The sequence below is a fragment of the Dreissena polymorpha genome, chromosome 9 (genome assembly GCF_020536995.1).
Source record: "Dreissena polymorpha isolate Duluth1 chromosome 9, UMN_Dpol_1.0, whole genome shotgun sequence".
Classification (NCBI taxonomy): Eukaryota; Metazoa; Mollusca; class Bivalvia; order Myida; family Dreissenidae; genus Dreissena; species Dreissena polymorpha.
This window is the reverse complement of record NC_068363.1, coordinates 4,012,274-4,035,258: the sequence shown is the minus strand read 5'-3', so window position 1 is coordinate 4,035,258 and position 22,985 is coordinate 4,012,274. Positions and strand designations below refer to the sequence as shown.

The 22,985-nt window shown below is 33.4% G+C and overlaps 1 protein-coding gene and 1 long non-coding RNA gene across 2 annotated transcripts in view; one reads left to right on the top strand and one right to left on the bottom strand.

The window, feature by feature from the left end:
* LOC127845594 (uncharacterized) overlaps positions 1-22,985 on the top strand; it is a 317,330-nt gene that overhangs the window by 52,741 nt on the left and 241,604 nt on the right. The gene's annotated exons all lie outside the window — the stretch shown is intronic.
* On the bottom strand, positions 14,341-17,080 carry LOC127845603 (uncharacterized). Its single transcript, XR_008033278.1, has 3 exons — positions 17,017-17,080; positions 16,181-16,242; positions 14,341-14,506 (listed from the first exon to the last, which is right to left on the bottom strand). It is a non-coding gene; the product is annotated as an uncharacterized LOC127845603 (long non-coding RNA).

Genomic DNA, 22,985 nt, shown 5'->3' with positions numbered 1-22,985 from the left:
GCACAATCGAGTCACTCAATCAAACGTTTATTTCAAGGACATTACACATCATTCATTTTCATACGAAGAAAAACACGCGGTCAAATGTTAAACTCACGATATCGAACGCACTTGCACCTATGAAAACTAATGCATATGATCACGCTGGGTATGGGGAAACTTTGATAACAGATGGCACTTCGATGCCAGATAACAACAAAAGCCACGCGCGAGAGGTGAGTTCATCAGTTTAAAAAAAAATTATACCATATAGATTAGTTTTTTTAGACAAGGCGCATTGTTGAGTTTATAAATGGTGTATCCTTTTCTATTGCAAAGAAAAACATCACGGAAGGATGTTAGATTTTTCCCCCCATAAATAGAAAATTAGGTTGGAAAACAGCATAAACTGGATGAACATAAAACATTTTCAACAAAATGAAACTGCATGTAGAGTAATCACTGTGCTTGAAATACTGAAATTTTGATAGTATTCAATGAACTATAAACGAAGATAGAGCATTTTCTAATAGGTTGTATTCATGAAGTTTTGGATACTTTGATTCCCGATATAGGGCACTTCGGAAAACAGAGACTTTCAACAAATTGGGCATTCTGATAACCGAGTTTTATCTTCTACCTGAAATGCATTTATGTTTATTATGGCTATTCTTGCCAAACATTTTGAAGTACGAATCAATTTGCATTGTCAAGCCCAACACATTGGGTATCTATGCATAACGTAATTACATACAATTTATATAATTAATATTATAAGAGCAAATTTTAAATAAGATTCAAATGCTTATTTCTGCAGTAATATATTTCAAGTGACGACCGAAAATAATCGTCTAAATAATAAACTTGTTTTTAAGTGGTAAATTGAGATTAAGAGAATTGAAAATACAACGGATCATTTCGATCAACACGACTGTGTTCAATTGAACTTATAGCAGGACTCTGGATAAGGGGATCAAAGGGTCTTAAAGCGGCTTTTTAACCTTATAAAATCCTCTGTCATTGGTGCTTATTAGAATAGCATCATGAAGACGATACTAATGCGCAGCAACAAAGTTTAAAAGAGATTGGACAACTCTCTTAATATTGAGTTTTACACTTCCCTTTTATTATCATATTCCAAAGGGATAAGAACATGTTTCGGTAATTCGTTTTTAATTTACGTCATTACATACATTTTTTTATATAATGCCTGCTTACTATAGCAGTATTCAACAGCGAAATCTGCATTTCTGATTCACTAAATAGAGTGTGTTTTATCTGGTAAAAAGTGTCGAGTTATCTGGAATCGAAGTGTCATTGTCTTTGAGATGACCGGTAAAAGAAGTGTCCATACAAATTTGGCATCCGACTCTTAAAACATTTGAATTTCCTCAAATACGTTATTCAACTAAAATTTAACATGTTGTAACATTTATGGACATATTGATCTTGAATTTCGATTAGTTGGCAAGTTCTTGATTTATTTCCAAGTATTTTTATTTTGTTGAAATAAGTACTGATTATCGAATTCATGACGATTATCGATGAAATTTTATCTCTTTTTTATAATCCACTGTTTTTTTCACGACTTTCTTGCTCCGAAATACTATACCATTAATCGACCAAACAATGCTACGTGTTTGAAAACCAAATGAACAGAACATAAATGCATAAAAGCTGAAGAACTCAACTCTCGCACGTGGCTTTTGTTGTTTTATGGTATCGAAGTGCCATCTGTTATCAAAGTATCCGCATACCCGGCGTGATTATTTAATTGTAAGAATAAACGATCTTATAATCATGTTTGCTAAACAGCTTTCAGTATGACTGGTATTGACTCTCAATCTTCAACGTTTTTTCATCAATTTCGATATATTTTAACCATACATGGATAAATCATTAGACTATTTAAATAATGGAACATTAAATCCTGCCTGTCTACCTTTAATATCATCATCGATTCCGGTTCTTCAAGCGTAAAATATAAATCGATGTGCACTGCTTGCCTGTTTATTTTTGAAAAGGTATTGAATAGATATCTTAAACGCACTGATAAATATATCACTTATGTTAATGTTGAGCCTGTTGAAAACTATAAATGAAACTGAAAGAACATATTGATTATGTTAAATAACCCAAGTGGGACAAGCTTATTTTTTTAAAGATATGTTAGTTAAATGTAATCCCATCAGTTTTAAAAACAACGTAAAACAAATGTTAAACAATACCCTCCACCCAATTGCAATCAATATTTTATAAGAACAGTGCGTAAAAGTTTGATATTTCGGAAGGTTAACCAATAAACAATTAAAGCAAGTCATTCATTTGTAACTTAAATGCATGCATCTTAATCGGTAGTTTAGCCAAATACCAGAAGATCTAAAAAAAAAATTGTCAATTATATCATTTTAACCTATTCTTTATATAACAGTTGTGTTATAAAATGAATTAATTGATCATTTTCCAAAAATACGAAAGGTTGTGAACGAGTCCCTTTAACACAAATAGACATTTTAGAGGATTACATGAAGTGCTAGATTATCGTCGGTATCTTTTACCATTGTTCATCTTAAATCAACTGATCAACTTCATCATCAATTGAATTTCTCAAGATGGTCCTCGAGGTTAATAAATGTCGTAATAATCGAAACAGATATCTCAACAATTGGTCTGTAGCTACATGTAAACCAAGGCATGGATGAAGCAATTGTGGGGTTTTATCAGTTTTAAACAACAGGTCATGATTAGAAAATGGAAACATCGGGCAATTATAAAGAGGAACCTGACCTTTGATTAACAACTGCAAATCTATTCCTTAAAATATTTTCGTTTCTTCGAGGTTTAAAAGATGTAATTTAACAAAACCAATTCATTTTATTACAAATAGAACAACGCCATTACCACATATATATTTACTATGTCCAATAAAATACCACATAATAAGAGTTATCGTACAACTATGTCATATTCTCATATATGTTTTAATCTTTATCAGAATTAGTTTTATATCTTGATGTGCAAAACAATGTAATTTTCAAACACCTCACATGAAAAAAAATAGAACAACAGAATTGGAAATCAATATTTTAAATGTCACTAAACTGAGTAATTATTAACGTTAAAGTAATATGATTATCGTTTGATATCTTGTTCAGCAACATATTTGCTTGTATAAATTTATTACACAAGTAAAAGTGTGCATTTGAAAATCTGCGTACTATGGTTGTTACAACAATTGAACACACGTACGGAATCTTAATGGAATTTCAAGTAATTTTTAAACGTAAGCACATTCCTTTTACACTCAGATAGTTAATATATATTAAGCTTAGCGGGATATTTATATGAACAAATTTGGTTAAAGTTTGTAATGTAACTATCAACTTTTCAGTGAACAGGCTAAATCATGCACTTTGGTTCTACAAAAATTTACACTTGTATTTCTGATTGTAACTTGAACTTATAGGCATTTTTTGACAAATACACGTTATTTCTTAAGCACATTAATTTTGTCATCCCTGTCCTATTGGATCCAATTTTGTAAAGCATAATATGGTCAGATTTAAAATATAATATGCAATAAAATAGTTTCGTTTCCGCTATAAACATTTATAAACATGGTATATCACATGACCATAGTTTTCTCAAATTGCATTCTTTTTTCAATATACTTGCATTAGAAAGAAAAACATATACATGTATGAAGCAGAACGAGAAGTTTTGGTATATCAAACATTAGTTAAAGTTAAATTATTTTTTAAATATGCTGTCTGCAATTAATTTTTTAACTTCGCTAATTTTCAAAACAAGAAGACCCTTTTTACAAGATTATGTTGAATATGATTAACTGATCAAACAGTGTAGCTGTATCGCGATTTCTTTCGTCTGACAAATATTTAAAATATTGAAAACAATTTCAGTTTTGATTTAAAAACCTTTATATTGTGATCAGTTGGTAAAAACCAATCTGAAAAGTCTAACATTGTATGTCTCGAGATAAAATGCTTCATTTATAATTTTAGACGCAACTTAATGACTTTTAAAATTAATGGTCTGTGCAGTAGCTGTAAAGTAGCATATATAGTTATTTAAAAACCAAATTTATCTAACATTAAGAAAAATTCGTTGAATCAATGGAATCTCTTTATTCACACAGATTTTGTTTTCCCCTGAAACCAATAACACATACACTTTGGCCTTACAACTGTCGGATACCTCTTCCAAGGTATAATAAGCATAACGAGTAACCATGTAAGTGAATTCATTAGTTTGATTCCTCAAAATGGAATGTTGGTGATTGTGCTCATGCATCTTCTTTATCTTCGGTTTGAACAGTTTACACTTTAAAAAAGTTTGCTTATTGGTGGGTTGAATGCATATAAATGTACTCACTATAGTATATTAATAAGACCATGTGGTCCATTGCAAAACACATCTACATATTAATGCTTTTTACTTTTGTTGACAAATATTGTAAAAAAACATATTTTATTAATTTGCTTGTATTTTTGATATTGTAATATCTTGTATACGAGTATTAATTTAAGAATATATAGATTTTTCTGTTTTTGTTAGGATTTTGTTAACTATGTCATGAGTTAAAAAAAAAAGATTGTTACTATGACTGTTGCACATTGAATCGAAGTTCATTCACAGTGATTTGAACTTCACATGAACTTTACAAGTACTTTAATGTTCTTAATCATGTGAATAGCTTGCTTTTTAAATGTTGTCGAAAGTCCATCGTGACAATGTGCTGCATTTCAGTGGGTAGCATCCGTTCAGAGTATGAAATTTATAGTGTTCGTTGTCATGACGACATTGATCCCGCCAGAGACACATACCGTCCGAACGGAATGACATGTTGTGACAACGATGGTTGCTGTCGTAATGGTTACACTTGCTGTACGAATACCTGCTGCTATGGCCAAAACTGTTGGTAAGTCTTTGTATAAGAGCTTGTTCAAGAACGATGCTAGTTTTGTTACCACATACAACATGATTGTCGATGTGTAGTATTTATCTATGTGTATTGAACTGAGTCGAACTCGTTAATCATCGCATGTAGTTAATGAAAGAAAATAAGCTATCCTTCTTCTGGTGATGGCTATACCATAACTTTTGTTGGTAACAGTTCACGTAAGCTTAATTGCTATTAGGAAATCTTTAACATATTCTAATAATCCCTTCCCCAAAGAAACACGCATACTACAACACATTATTTGCGAAGATACACTAACACACCGCTGTTTTATAGCCCAGACCTCTCCAATTCATTGCATGCTGATTCTCACGACCTCTCAGATGAGTTGAATGCAGGAGTAATTACAGGAATCGTCATAGGGTCACTGGCAGAGATAGGCCTGATGGCCGCCATGGTTATTATAGCAGCGAAGCATAAGATGAAGAAAACAAAAGTCGGTAGTAAGTGCTAAATTTCGTTTACATATTATTGTTACAATGTTTTTAATTAGCTAACATAGATAAGAATTCGTCCAATATTATTATTTGATGAAAACTAATTTGCCTATTGAGTTCGCCTAAGCTCAATAAAAGTTATATATACTGATATGGTAATGGATTGTATTTAATCAAAATTAAATTAAGAAATCAATTTTGGATATGAGTATCATTATCAAAGCATTGGGAAGAATATGTTTACAGGAACGCATACATACTTTTAATAACACACATGTAGTTCTTTTGCAGGCGTAGGTAATTTAGAACCACATATGCCCATTGCCGATGAAACTGCTGCGAATGGAAATAATTCCCTTATATCGTAATCAAAATTGCTACTGGAGAAAGAACAATCAAATTCGTCCTGAGAAGAGTGTTAGATGTTTATCGTACTTCACATAGACACACTCACTGTTTTGTTTTAATAAACAGTTGATGTAACTACTTTACGTTATAAAATGTTTAAACATACAAATGACAGACGAATTTTCACGATCGAGTGGCGGAGTCACGACAAAATGACCTGTTTTATATTGAAATGAATTTTGGAGTCATAAATATGACGGTCATATAATCACGCAATTGTGCCGTACTTGGAAAACCACGGTGGTCTTCCGAACATTTTATTTGAAAGCTAATTTACTAGTTAGAAACTTACTGCACAGCCTACTGAGAGGAATAAAAAACATCCATGAAATCTTTGACATGGTGGGTTTATTGAGCTTAAAATAGAATTATTTAAAAAGAGAACATGACGTCATCTTTATACTACGTGACATGACATATAATCGAGAAATACAGAATGCAATATTAGCTTCAAGAAATTTAATTTCTACTCCTTTTACATGTTTGTTGTTCTAATCGTTCTAACAATAAAGTATCAGTACGCAATGGAATGTATTGTTGATAATGAAATGTATTTTTGACAATACTAGTCTGAAACCAGAACAGTCAAACAATAAGAAAACTAACATTGGCTGCTCGTGTTTAAAGTATTAACTATGGTTTTTAATATGGAACCAGGACCATGGAACCTGGGAAATTATTAACTATGTTCTATGTACACTTACTATACGATATAGTTATATGCAGCCAAAAATAACGCGGCAGTGTTTTTAAATCATAATTTGTGGAAATTGCCACTGCCCGGACTTTTAACAGGTGCACACAACCGATTGTTTAAGTTTGTTCAAGTTTGTAAAAACAAACAACGTAAATAGCAAAATGCAACGTTAGGCCGAGAAAAAATGTGTAAAATTGTGTTATTTAAAAGGGTGACAACTTTTGCATCCTAAACAACACATATGCTTTTAGCTTATTCGCTTTTCCAAGAATCAAGAAGAATTAAGTGTATGATACCGACAATGAAATTGGTCGCTCATGTTAGTAAAATAAAGCACACATTTATGCAAACTCAGTAGTCATTTAGGTACTGACGTCAAAATAACATGGTTATATTGCATAAATGACCATTAAGATTTGTAACAAACATACTTATGAACCTGATAAGCTAGTTGTTAACAATTTATATATTCATATAAAAACGTAACTTCGAGCATACTTATGTACATTTAATATTGCTGTAGTTTTCATTAAAAATTAGTAATTCCATTACAGTAGCCCGGTTGGCATGTGAACAGCAAAAAAAATTAATATAAACTCACACATATTATCATCTATTAAACATATTGCAAAACTCTTAAACCTCGTAAAATACCATTATAAAAATAGTTGTTACTGAGAATGTTCTTTATTTTGTTTATTTTTAACTTAAACTATTTTTTTCCACGATTCCTTACAATTGAAAATATTATATTTGCATTGAAATTTTATACTGCACACTTGATTAAGCTTAAGTTATGCATAAAACAGTATGCAATAACAAGTATTGTTTACATTAACAGACCTAGAATTCCGTAGACTCTGTTTTATTTGAAGCTTACTTTTCAAAACGATGATTGTCTGTCATAAAAAAGCGACTTGTACTATGTGCACTGTCAGTTTGCAATTTTAATCTCCAGGAGCATGTGCCGTTAGCTTCCAGATAGCATATTGACTTCTAGGTGGCCTGTCTTGATGCCCACAGTGAACATATTTCTTTAGTTTCTGCATCGTTCTGGCTTTATTATATGACATTGAAATGACTATTATCACTCGATTTGCAGTTGTAGTGTTTTCTTTATCTTAATTGTTTGCACAGATGATGATGCGATTAATATTATACTTTTTCTTTAATTAATCCCTAAAACGTGGACCAGTGCACATTTTGAACGATCCAACCTCCGCGTAGAGATTTGACGGGAACAAACATAGCTGGATCAAATCCCCGCCATCATAACCAACCAAGTGATGATAGCCTAACCACGTGGTTCACTAATTTTACCGTTGTTATTTTTTTTTCAAATATAGGTAATTTATTTTTTATTATGAACCTAAACTTATAAACAACTTTCAGAATGTAAAAGGAAATGATACATCTTTTCATAATGTAATACTTAAAACAAAAAATAAATTCTACCAAACCTATATATATATATATATATATATTGGCGTTCACGAATTCCGTCAAATGGCTTATGTTTACTACACGGGTGTATTTCGTTATAATTTTATCTGATTACACCCTTTTCATTGCCGAAATGGCGCATTTAATTGTTCTTAAATTTACTTAAGTTGTGAAAAATGTGTGAATTTTAAAAACAATTTAGGAGACCAAAAGACCATAATTTATCTTGTGTGTAACGGTTGTGATGTGACTTCACATCCTGTGTCAGGGATGAGATGTGACATCACATTATGTGTGTCACGGGTGTGATGTGACGTCACATCCTGTGTGTCACGGGTATAACATGTCGTCACATCCTGTGTGCCACGAGTATGATGTTACATCACATCCTGTGTCACGGATGTAATTAGTCATTCTGTCAAATATCAAGACAGATTTACCAATACTTCTTTTCGTTACTCGATCTATTTCAACGTGGAAAAGTGTTGTTGTACCTAGTTAGGTATTGGGGGTAAGGTATCTTCCCTACCTGCTCCCTTAGGTTTTACAAATATCACAAACCTGTTTTGATGGATTTCAATCCATTACATTTGCGTTACAGGAGGGAATCACGTATGTTCCAAATACAATCGTTTGTTTTTCGACAGTTGTCGGCTTGTCTGTCCACATGGCGGCGAAATGCCACGGTTACCAGTACGAATGTCCTGTGTGTAAAGTACGATTTGCAAGTGTGTAGTGGTGTGGAACCCGTCTTACTAAATGGACGTTAAAAAGATAAAGTTCTAGTTTCAAAGTAGTTGAATTGGGTACAATGTACTGATAAACTTGATGTGTGATAAAATTTTTAGCATGTTTTTTTTGAAATAAATAATATACAATAAAATAATACACCTTCATTTAATTATCCTTAAGGTAGTTGAACAGTTTAATGTGTCTTTACTGTATTGTCACTGATCACTCACAATTTCTACTGTATTGATCATTTGACAACAGCTTTGTATCTCTGTGTCTAAAACTAGAATTGCAGTAGTTTGTTTTCGTCTAGGTGCAGCGGATGCGTTGACTGAATAGCGAGCAGGGGGTCTGTGGTTCCATCTCCACCATTGTTTCTTTCTTATGATATTCTCAAAAGGTACGCTGCACTCGTTCTATCCAAGAACAATGATCAATATTTTCTTAGTAAGCAGAAATTAATTCGACGTAATCGATATAAAATAAATAGGTTAAACGTTTACTCATGACACATCTTGCTTATATTTCCAGAGATAACCCAAAAGATGCAGTCGCAGTCGCATAGTGATGACAACGTGTATCCTTGTCCACAGTGCGGACTTCTATTTTACGTGCAGAGATAAACTGAAGGTTCACTAAGACGAACATTCATTGGTAGAATTACTTAGTGTCAGGATCAGCTTAAAAAGTTAAACGATTTGTTTGCTCGCAAACATTGTGTGGGCGACTTGATTGCCCGCTTTAACTTCAGTTTTTTGTTATTTCCTCGAAAATAATTACCGCGTTGTGACGTGTCCTAGGTGTGTCCTGTTTCGCCTGCCCATGTAAATACTTGTTTTTCAGTTACAACATTTATGAAAATTTTATTTAATCAAATATAAGATTAAATGAAAAATCGACAAAATGGTAGACAAATAGCATTAGCAACGAGCTATAGAACTAAACTATGTGTAGATGGCACACTTCTATATATTCCCATGGTCGGTTTTCAAAAATTATTTTGGATGCGGATGATTGAAGTTTAGTTTTTATTTCCGTTGAATTTTAAGGAGACGAATTTGAATCAGGTTCCCGATGAAGCCAACGTCATGGATGAAATAAGCGCCTCTAGTGATGATTTCACAGCCAACGGTGATGTCACAAGTGTTGAGCCAAAGACGTTAGAGATAAATCAGACATTGAGAAGGATGGCATGAAACCGGAAGTAGCGACATGATCAACATAAGTTCATTTCCTATAAAGCACTGTTATCTGGATTTTTATTTATTCAATATATTATCACTTCAAGGAACACCTTCTTAAAATGATCTCTTCAATATCTCAGAAAAATGTATGTTTGTGAATTATAAAGTCATACATAAAACTTAACCTCTGTACCATTTGATTTCAGGATATTATCGCCCATGAACATTCCATTAACACAAACGTTTATTATATTTATTTTTGAAATTTATAGTAATGCTTGCAGAAATAATATATTTTTGCACATGATGAATTTTAGCAAAACATCACTAAACTGTCGTTATTTATGATTGTGCAAAATGTTTTGACATGTGTGTATGCATAGATGTGTCTAATATTGCTTAAAAAATTGTTTCATTGCTGTTTGATATGATAACAGTTACAACAGTTGTTATTATGTCATTAAAATATACATATATAAAGCAATTTCTTATTTTATCATAACTATTTTACTAACTAATAACAACAAATTTGCATATTTTATTTAAACATCTTTGCACAAATAGCATACATGTCTTAATGTATTAATCAACGTCAATAACGTACGTTCCTGTCTTTAACCATGTGTATAACGTTTTAATTATGTATATGCTCATTTCTAACCCGATTTATCAATTAACATTATAGTCTCAATAACGCAAATCCGGAAGATATTTCTCCGTAACAACTACTTAAAATCACGCGCTGAAGTATGAACAACCTCCATTGTTAACTTTTGTATAAAGTTTAAGTGTGTGGGCATCCATGTCGAGACAACTGCATACGTTTATAGCTTAATATGTTAAGTCATGTACTTTATTGAACATTACCATGTTTACATGCATCCCCACATAACGCTTAAAAAAAAGATTTGTGATACTAAACGTAATTATAAGGACATACAGGAGAATAAGTATGCTTTAAGGCTAGATGAATCGTCACATTTTTATGTATTGGTCAGTGAAGTATATACTAACAAGTACAAGCAATACAACTTAGACGCCTTTGTTCAAACTTTAACAGAAATATAAAAATTATTGTTGTGTTATGCTGCATTGGTCTTAAAACACTTTATTATTTCACTTTATTTAGTTTTGTCTCATCTACAGATTATCACACCATTTCAACAAGAAACATTCACAATGAGAGCTGCATGCAGCCACTCGTTTACATCCTTGAAAGAGGTTATGAATGTATATATGCTTTTATTCGCATTTAAATAGAACTAAAAACTAACAATTTAACTATAAAACAAAATATGTGTTGGAACCATAATTAAAGGGACTTATTCACAGATGTTCAAAAAATATTAAAATGTCATTACATATGTTTAAAAAAAATATAGATTTATATTATTTGCAACTTATTGAACAATAAATAAATAAACAATATTGCCGTCCCCGGGTTTCGTACCCAGGTTCTCTGGCTCGCGCAACCACTGCATCACGCACCCTTTCAAATAGTGAAGGGAAACATAACCGGTATATTTATAGTCGACGTTTTTTTCCAAATTATCCGGGAAAAACGTTACAAATACATTATTATTTTACTAATTTCGAATGATGATTCTCCGTTAATGAATCAATATTTTATACTGTTTCTGAGTGCAGAGCGTTCTGTCGCTTGTTCAAACACAATGCGTACATTCTTTTTTATTTATGACAAATATTTTGAATATAGTTATTTTACCAAATTGTGTATGTGCGTTATAGGTCGTCCCAGGTGTGGGGAGGATATAATCTCCTGTATAGACAAAATGTGTCGTCCCTGATTAGCCGGTACGGACTACACAGGCTCATAAGGGACTATACTTTACGCAAATAGATTAAGCCACGTTCCCAGAGCGTGGCTAATATATATATATATATATATATATATATATATATATATATATATATATATATATATATATATATATATATATATAAGAGTAAAAAATATTGGTGTTCTACTTACTTGTTTTGTTTTGATATTTTGCATAACAAATTGAAAATTTAGAGGGTTTTGGGAAGGGTCCAGTCCAAAACGAGGTCTTCCACTATGAAGTCTTCTCCGATGAAGTCTTTGTCAAGCTGAAATAAAAAATAAAATGTTATTTTGGTTTCAATTATATTAGTATTGCAGCAAAAGTTTAATAATTAAATCATTAAAATATTTAAAGAAATGTAAGAAGAGGTAACATACTTGATAACATATCCCACTCTCAATATTTAACTAATTATTAAGGCATATCAATGTAAACTTTTGTATTAAAAAGTGTGTGTGAATACTTGTTGTTTCGTTGATTGGAAATCAATCTATAGCTCGTTGCTAATGCTATCTTACATATTACAACATGCCGTAAAATATTATTTTACACGTCTTGTGAAGAACGTAAATTTGTATTATTGTTTTTCCCTCTTTCTCGGCCCCTCGCGTGCTGTATTCTCAGGCTGCATTATTCGACCATTTGTATTCGAAACGAAAGTCATAGACCAAGGTATCAAGAATCTTATATATTAATCGTTGTTAACTTTACGGGCGTCATGGTCATTGCGGCATGGTTCAGTTGTAAAATGCTATCACAGCACGTCCTCAACATCAATATTGGTACCATTACTTCTTTAGTTGGGTAAAACTACTTCTTAAAAAAAAATAACGTTGTTAAATTGTTTTCATGATATTCGTATGATAAAATTTGAGGATGCTGCCTTATATCTTCAGCAATTTAACGAGACCAGTGCACCGACCCGAAGTTATAATTAAATGAATACAATTAAAACATTTTCTACGGAGGCATTTTTGTTGTTGCTGTTGGTCAAACTGATGTAGTGCTTTGATGTCTATGAAAATCATGCAACATAATCATCTTTTCTAATGCACGTGTACTTGTCTTTGTTATTCGCGTGTTTGGTTGTTTATTTCTTTACTCGTTTTCGTAATGTACGTGTGTTATCCCCTCCCGAACTCAAATGTGGAACTCTACTAAAATAGTGTGTACCTTTACGCATTATGTTACTAACACCACTATAAAGGGCTATAAAATAAGTAATTACATCTTATCACAATTTCGAAATCTAGTCAATGTATAGAACATGTTAATAGGATTAAGCCTATGTTTCATACTCTCATTGTCAGTACACACGTGATTTGTAGTTGTTTTTATTTACCATGCGAACATCGTGGCCGTGATGAACAGTTTTTATTAAAATGCATCTATTATAAACGAACTTTACTGATTTACAATAGTAATTTTCGGATTTCAGTGAATACATTTTTTGCTAAGTAGCTTAACCAAAGTCATTGGGTGTCTGAAGTAAAATTATGTAGTATAAGAGAAACCTGTCATCTACTAGGGATTAACCAGGTGATTTCTAATTATATGTATTCATCATGTGAACTACGTGTCGCATTTATCAGTTTTAACAAATTGCAATGCATCCAATCACTTATACTGAGTACGAATAATGATTATCGGACTCTCGGATTATAGTGAATACATTGTTGTTGTCCTTTGTTATCACGTAATAATCCATGTACTCGGGTTCTTTGCATTATTATTGTTATTCACACATAGTTATCATGATCGTCTGTCAATTTTCCGATATTTATTTCACATAGGTGTAAGTAACAGATATTAGCCTTTGTAACTGGGGATTAGTCTAGCTATGGTTTAAGTCTTATACTGTAAACGCAAATGAGATATTCTGACCACTATTTACTGCAGATATTGATGTTATGCTTGTGCTACTGTTGTTTTTCTGTCTTTATGTCAAACGACACTTCTCAGGGTTCATAATTGACTTTATTGTTTATATATTCGCTTAAAAAATACTCTCTTCCATTATTTTGTTTCAAATATCATGCCAATTGTATTATTGTAAACTAGGATTACAAAGCCATAGATCGTTATTTATGCTAGTTTTCAGCTAATAACGTAATAACATATTTTAATAAACCTATATTATCCAACTGTCTTATTCCCATTATGTTTCTTTTTTTTTCTTATCCTTTTTGTTTTTTGTGCATTATTAGTCCTGTCCAGCATATGCCAAGAAGTCGCAAGAAATGATATTTATTTTTGTAAAACCTCACGGCCATTCAGTCATTTATGTGTTTGTGTTAAACTTTTACCTAATGGGTAACGATATTGCTGCATTTCGAATGACTGTGGGGTTATTTTATTCAAGTAAATATTGTTGTCGTAAAAAAAGTCGTTTACATGTGGAGTGCATCAAACGAATTTGTTTTATTTCTCCTCACCCTTTTCGGGCTATCGCGCGCTTTACTCTCAGGTTGCATTCGACCGTTTGTCTTTGAAATGAATCTGTTATTGATTGAGGTTACAATATAGTAAAAGATTTCCTACACAAATTCAATGTACAAGCAATGACTTTAACGAAAAATAAAGTCAAACTTTTGCGCATAGAGACCCTCATAACCATACCTTTTCTCGAAGAGCATTCCAAGCCGAATTGATTTAAGCAATAAAAAAGATAGGTCACGCGGTATGTAAGAAAGAACTCGTCACGAATCAAAAGTCACTGTTTTACGGCCATCTATTTACCGGCTTCTATCCAGTTCATGAGGGTTTCCTGCCATCTGTCAAAGTCTTATGTAGTCTCCAATCTTCAGATAAAAGAGTGAATTTCTAGTAAACAACAATATTTTCCCTGCCACATGCACACAGAAATATACTCAAATAAAGTCATGGCAAGTGACCCTACAGAGAACCGTGTCTTCAAATAAATGATGTTCATGTTTTTAGAGAGTATAGCATTGCACTCCAAAAAGATTTAGTATATTGTAACCTAAAGGAAAAATATCTTCTGATTAAAATGTGTTTTTCTTACATATTCTTATCTTCCTATTCATAGTGCACACATATAATAAGTTTGGCTGGATTATCTGTCCATTTGGCCATTTTTTTTCATATTTTCACACGCGGGTGTTTTCGGTCCAAAGAAGGCGATTTTAGGCCTGTTAAAGCTTAAATGTCCCTTTAAGATTTAAATGTGTTAAGTTCAATATCTGCAACAAAATACCAAAACAAACCAAATGGACATGCACGTGGGGCTTATGCGGGGTGGTGAAAGAATGAATTTGTTAAATATTTTCACTCTAAGCAATTTTGATAATGTCTTTTTTGTGTGTTTTTTTTTAAATCACCCCAAAAATGTCAATTTCAAAGCAAAGAAAATCCAATTTCATCCAAGACAATTAACAAATTAGTACAAATGAGAGATCAAAGATACTTTGAAGAGAAGAAATCAATAAGCTTCCAATAACTTGTTGTTTAGCACCAATAAAAGTGTGAAATCTTGAAACGCGCCTTGTCGCTCGGAGCCCATTTATTTGCCAGAGGCCAATGATATATCCTAGCATATAATGTCATGGGTGCCTTTAAACTGCAGCAGATGGTCAATATGCATTGCCAGCTCTCATTTAGAGGTTCAAGAGAATACAAAATTTCATATTTTGGGCACAAAATAAGTACTATTGACTATTTTTATGGTGGCAATCTGGGTAAAAAATGGGGATTCATAACCAAGCGAAAGAAAAAATGCTCATTTTGGGGGTATAGAATGGACGGAAAGGTTAAAATGAGCAAGATACATATATGTCGGCAAGCATTTTAAGCTTAGAAATGAGGTTCCATGCAGTAACAGGGGCAGAAAGGCAGCTCAGATCAATGCAGGCTTCCTGAAAGGGGTTTCTAGTACTTCTTTTGGGGACACAGCTTCCCGCAGAATTCTCAACACAACAAACATCATTGATCCATGTCACCTCTGTATGCAAAGACAAGCGAATAAAGTCAATACTGCCCTTAAATCACTGAAAGAGAGAAGCATTTACCAAATAAAAACAAAACCGGTTGCTGAAAGTGCAAAATTTTGTCAAAAAGATCCCTCTAATGTAAACGATGAAGGGGACACTCGCTACAACAATCCTATGTTTAAGTCGGACGCGACATCTTCTCAAGCCGGAACCATGACTGTAAGCATATTGTGAGAAAACAGTACCAAACACAAGCTAATTGTAGGGTAACAAGTAGCAAATCAACTCAGCTGTGCTGCATACATGCTCAGGAACAAGGATAAACATGTTGAGTGCCAACTTCTGCTGCCAACAGAGCACGAGCTTTACGTGTCAGGACGCGGAATAATCAATACAAACTGCATGGGAATTGCACGACGGCAAGAGTTTGAGTACCACAAAACTGATTAGTACAGTATTTCACACCTTAGGCATCATAAATATGCTTATTTGCCTGTGTACTTGATAATAAATTAGTATTATTACCTGTTTTACCATCAACAACCCTTATCCAGTGGCCCTCGGCTTAGTCGCAGACATTCCTCTACCTGAAAAAGTCAAAATACCCAATAGAAATAGATATAAAAGGAAGAAAAAAACATGCAATTATGTATTTTAAGTGTATTTATATGAATAATATGAGATGATAAAGCTTGTTATATGCATGATTGTACTAAATATGAAAGCTGGCTCAGTTAAGCATCTGTTGCACTGTCAAAACTGTAAAAATGTCCGCCATTCCATGTAGGTGAAATGGGGCTGTGTTTGAATGTTCATGCTTTACGCACAAGCTATTGTTGCGTTACTGGATTGCGGAGTCCTTGGCGTTGAATTCTGACTGCATGAAGCACAATAACGCTACACGGTCAACCAAAATGCCTTTGAATTTAAGTCGGAAAGCAATTTAGCCCTTATTCGGCTATACAAGGGTGGGGGGTCAACTTGAAAAACAACTATTCCAGGTCAAATAATCTGAATTCATGCATTTAATGCACTAATTTTCTTCTCTTTTGCTAAGAAATGACCAAAAATCAGCTTTCCCAGTCATATTTTGCACTTGCAGATGATTTTACATTTTTTACCTAAAGCTAGTTTAGGTTACAATATAGTAAAAGATTTCCTACACAAATTCAATGTAAAAGCAATAACTTTAACGAAAAATAAAGTCAAACTTTTGCGCATAGAGACCCTCATAACCATACCTTTTCTCGAAGAGCATTCCAAGCCGAATTGATTTAAGCAATAAAAAAGATAGGTCACGCGGTATGTAAGAAAGAACTCGTCACGAATCAAAAGTCACTGTTTTACGGCCATCTATTTACCGGCTTCTATCCAGTTCATGAGGGTTTCCTGCCATCTGTCAAAGTCTTATGTAGTCTCCAATCTTCAGATAAAAGAGTGAATTTCTAGTAAACAACAATGTTTTCCCTGCCACATGCACACAGAAATATACTAAAATAAAGTCATGGCAAGTGACCCTACAGAGAACCGTGTCTTCAAATAAATGATGTTTATGTTTTTAGAGAGTATAGCATTGCACTCCAAAAAGATTTAGTATATTGTAACCTTGACGCTTTACGCTTTCTTTTACTTTTATCAGGGGATATTGAGTTAAATCCAGGACCGGATTACAAGGCACTCAGTGTATTGCATTTGAATGTTCGGTCAATACATTACAAACGTGAGTATGTAGCTAGTAATCTGTGTAATTTTTACATTTTATGCTTCACGGAAACTCATCTAACAGATGTTGTTCCCGATAATGCTTTAACAATTGAAGGCTTTAATACAGGTTTTAACCGTAAAGATTTTACACCGCACTCCAGCGGCTTATTAATTTATGTAAATGAGTCTTTACTGTCGCGGCGTGTTATTGAGTTAGAATGTCCCCGTGTGCATTCATTATGGATTGAACTTAATACTGGCTACTTCTCCGCTTTACTCTGCTGCTTTTATCGTCCCCCTAACTCAAACGTATCATTTTGGAATGACCTCGAAACTAATATTGACAAAGCCTTGGATATGAACCAAAATGTTATCATGCTTGGCGATATAAACGAAGACCAACTCAAAAACTATACACGTCTTAAACAGTCATTGGCAATATTTAATTTAAGGAACGTTATAACTGAAGCAACAAGAGTCACTTCCAATACTTCTACATCAATTGACCCCATACTTGTCTCAGACAATTTAATTGTATTGAACAGTGAGGTTATACCAATTGATAATTCTGTAAGTGATCACCATGCCACGGCTGAGCACATTAAAGTCCCATCAGTCATAAGTAAACCAATGCAGAGACATGTTTGGTTGTACAAACGAGCTGATTTTCAACGTCTCAACAATTTAATTAACACCGAAAATTGGAATTTTATAACAATGATGAGTGTAGTAAATGCTACCACTTTATTAACGGACAAACTTTTAGAACTAATGAAATTATGTATTCCATTTAAATTAGTTACAGTCCGTCCTAATGATAAACCTTGGTACGACTCTATGATATGTACATTTGCCCGTAACCGCGACCGACTTAAAGTTACCGCGATAAAACAACCTTCTAAAAATAACTGGGCTAAGTTTAAACGCGCTCGTAACAAAGTCGATAATATGATTAAACATGCAAAAGAACAATTTTACTCCAATATTGAAACTACATTAACTGATTTAAAATCAAGCAATTCCAGGCAATACTGGAAGATGTTAAACAATCTCATAAACTCACATTCACATTCTGATGTGATACCACCCCTAAAATCGGTCGATATACATGGCCATGTAACTATATATACTTCTGAAGAAGAAAAGGCAACGTGCTTAAACAATTATTTTGTTTCCATTTCAACTTTAACTTCATCTTCGGGAGTTCTTCCCGGCCCTACTCAGTTTCCATTTGCCAGTTTGCAAAATGTGTCCATAACTGAAACTGAAATTATCGATTTAATCAAAATTTTAATAACTAACAAAGCTGTTGGGGAAGATTTAATAAGTCATCTTGTTCTTAAGCGTACTAGCGAGTCAATTTCAAAACCGCTTTGCCCTTTGTTTAATAAATCACTACAAGAATGCACATTTCCTTCATCATGGAAAAATGCAATTGTGATGCCCTTATTCAAAAAGGGTGACTCGAACATACCTTCAAACTATCGCCCAATCTCTCTTTTAAGCTGCATAGGAAAACTTATGGAGCGTGCTGTTTACAAACACTTATATAACCATTTTATTGCACACAATTTAATTTACTGCAAACAATCAGGATTTCTTCGAGGACACTCAACAGTTTATCAACTCATTGATATATTTGATCAAATAGCTCGATCTATTGACGACAATAAACTTAATTGCATGATATTCTGTGATATATCCAAGGCGTTCAACCGTGTTTGGCACGGAGGTCTTTTATTCAAACTTAAACAAAATGGCATAAGTGGAAATATATAACAATGGATAGAGAGTTACTTGTCTAACCGTACCCAAAAAGTTTTTGTCGGCTCAGCAAAGTCGCAGTCATTAGAAGTAAATGCCGGTGTCCCCCAGGGCTCCTTATTTGGGCCGTTGTTTTTATTGATTTACGTTAATGATATTGTAGAAAACCTTTAAAGTATTACCCGACTGTTTGCTGATGATACTTCATTATCATGTACCACATCTGTATTAGCCGATCTCGAGGGTATTTTAAACCATGACCTATGCCTAATTAACGTATGGGCAAAGCGTTGGCTTGTTGATTTTAATCCCCAAAAAACTGAAGCTATTCTATTCACAACACAAAAGAATATTCCTCTTCCCAAGTTAATGTTTGGTAATGTACCCGTAACATTTGTTGATGAACACAAACATCTCGGTCTTACGCTTAGCAGCGATGGTAAATGGAACAACTTCATCAATAATATTATGACTTCCGCGTCGAAAATCCTTGGTGTTATGCGAAAAGTTAAGTACAAACTATCAAGAAAATGTCTAAACCAAATATATTTCACACATTTGCGACCATTATTAGAATACGCGTGTGTTGTATGGGACGGTTGTACATTGTACGACAAAGAATTACTTGAAAAAATCCAAAATGAAGCCGCGCGTATTGTCTCAGGCCTAACCAGATCCGTCTCACTTAAAAACCTTTACACTGAAGTTAAATGGCTAAGTCTAGAAAAACGACGAAGTTATCCAAAACTAATTAATATCTACAAAATGCATAACGATCAGTGTCCCAATTACCTTAATAATCTTCTCCAACCAACAGTTCATGAACAATCTTCTCGTAATCTTAGAAACGCGGAAGACTATACTATTTTATCAAGACGAACTTTACTTTATTCACGCTCGTTTTTACCATCTGCCATTAATCTATGGAATTCGTTACCTATTGAAATAAGAATCATTGACACTATAAGTTCGAAATTTAAAACTTCATTGAAACAATTATTTAATTTATGCGAAGATAATCCCCCATACTTTTACATTGGGGATAGACACTCATCAATTCTACATGCGCGTTTAAGAAATAATTGCAGAAACCTAAACTCAGACTTATTCATTAATCATTTAAAAAACACTCCCCTATGTGCGTGCGGAAATGATGCCGAAAATGCGGAGCATTACTTCTTTCATTGCCATACATGCCATTTGCAGCGAATAGCTCTATTCACTGCGCTAAGATCGTTTCATCCGCTTAATTGTGAGGTGCTCCTTTATGGTAAGCCTTCACTAAATAATGAAAACAACACCATCATTTTTAACGAAGTTAAAAAATATATTATTACGACAAAACGATTCATTGCTTAGCTACTTTTTTCCATTTTGCTGGACAGGACTTATTACTATCTTTATTACTATCTTTATTACTATATGTATTCTTATCATTATTAATATCCTTTTTTGTATTAGTTATTTGTATATTTTCTTTACAATCACTATTATATTTTTGATTAATTATTATTATTACTATTTGTATTACTATTTTTGGTAACAACTGTTATTATAAGTAGTACTGGTGTCATCATATAATAAATGTAATTATTGAGATTTATGTTCCCAATTGTATACTGTGTAAATGACATGATTAATATTTTATGTAATTCTGTCACCATTACAACATGTTAAAACTATCGCAAGGGAAGGACCCCCGATAATGTTGAAGAACTTCAGGTCTAACCCTTTTTCCATTTTGTATGTATGGACCAATGTATATATTTGTAAAATGTCATTATCTGGAAATAAAATATGTTTAAAGTAAAGTGTGAATAAGGAGGTTTTGTGTGACGTCACAAGAAGAGTTTTCCGTTACTAAAAATAGATTGGCCGTCAACATTCTCGATCGCAGCCATTTACATTGTATAAGAGTAAAGGTCGTCGGAAGACTAAATACTGATATAAAAACACGTATTCTTTCTTAAAGTAACAAGTTTTAAAAAGCTCCCTTAAATTATGCGCTTTATCTAAGATTTTACAGAAAATAACAATGATATAAATGTGAAATTTAATGTAAATAGTAGAGTATTTGACAGCGGTAATTTTGATACCAATTGAACATGGCAGAACGGATACAGAATTGCGCGTTGATCGCTACAAAAAATCCGGACTTGAAACAACAAGTCGACCGATGAAAACAAGAGACTACGAGTTAAATTGTGAAAAGGCAATGAAAAAGAAACTCTATGCGACCACAAGGGACCACGCGATTGTCAAGGTGACTGGTGGTGGGCTGAAAATCGAATTTAGTACTGGTATGTATGAACTTTTCAAAAGCTGTGCGGATGAGTTTTACCAGTCTGAAACTTTGAAATTTAAATGTCAAAAAACACCAGTTTATGATAATATTGGTAGTTTAGTGGAAACTAAATACAGGTCATCATCCGGAAGAAATGGTGTGTATACAATTAACTTGTATCACACAAAATGTTCGTGTCTGGTTAATGGGAAAATGGTGAATTAGTTTGCGGAAAGTGACTTATTAGAAATCATAATACTCACTTCAAATAAATTAATATCAGAAAACTTGACCGTCGATGAAGTGAATGCAAAATTTCAAGAAATTCTTCAGGAATGCAAGCTAGTGTTAACAAATAAATACACTGAAGAAAAAGATGTATGTTGTTTGAGACCGGAAATAAATGATTTCAATTTCATGGTAAAAACCAAGCAACCTGAAAATTTTGAATCGGTGTTAAAAGTTCAACACGTGAAAATTGACGCAAGTACTCAAACGGAAAGCACCGGGATTGAATTTGATTTTGAAACACTTTTGTGTTTGATTCAAACAATTCAAAAGTCTGTAAGTGATATGCGCAAAGATGTAGGTGAGCACATCTTAAACACCAATCGCGGATTCAATGAGATGAAAGACATTATACATAGTGTAAAAGTAAATAGTACAACGAATTCCGAGGTACGGACGACAAATGCGATTGTTTACAGGAAAATGTTCAAGACCTGAAGCAAACAATCGACCAATTAAATATATCTGTACAGAAACAATTTCAATCGCTCGGAGATATACTTAAGGCAAACTCCCTACCAAGTGTTCTTTCCAAAGGTTATATGAATGGCTCTGTAGAAGCAACAAGTAAACGGATGTCCGATGATCCCGTTGAAAATGACACATTACTAGAAACCGAACAAGTGACACTTGAGCCTAGCCCACAAGCGATCTCCGATATACAAGAAAGTACTGTGCATTTTGAAGAAGAAACCAATAAAGGCGAGCATAGATCGAACATTACGCCACAAACGTCGAAGACGTTACTGATTGGAGATTCAATTTTGAGAGGCATAAATAAGCGAGGATTATGCGAATCTGTGGACATATGCACTTTGCCAGGGAAGACAATGCTGGATATCTGTGAAAAGCTGCGAAAAATGAATATCTCTGACTTATCAAAAATAATAATATTTGCTGGTGGGAATGATGTCTCGAATGGCCAGCCAATTTCAATAATCAAAGATGTAATCTTGCAGACTTCGCAATTCATTCAAGATTAAACAAATTGTGAAATATTTATTTGTAAAAACAGTCCTTGACGTGAATTTGATGTACGCGATTTCAACTCAATGCTAGAAGATGTATCAAGCGAACTTCCGGTAAAGCTGATCGATTGTTATAATTGTTTTGTGTACGGACACGGACAATTGGCGAATTGACTATTCAGACCTGATGGAATTCACCCATGTAATTATGGATCAAGTTCACCTGTGGCAGCAATCAATGAAGTAGTGCATATGATTAAGAAAAGAATGCAGCAACAACAAAAACAACATCGTCAACTTGATCAAACTCAGCGGAGGCGTA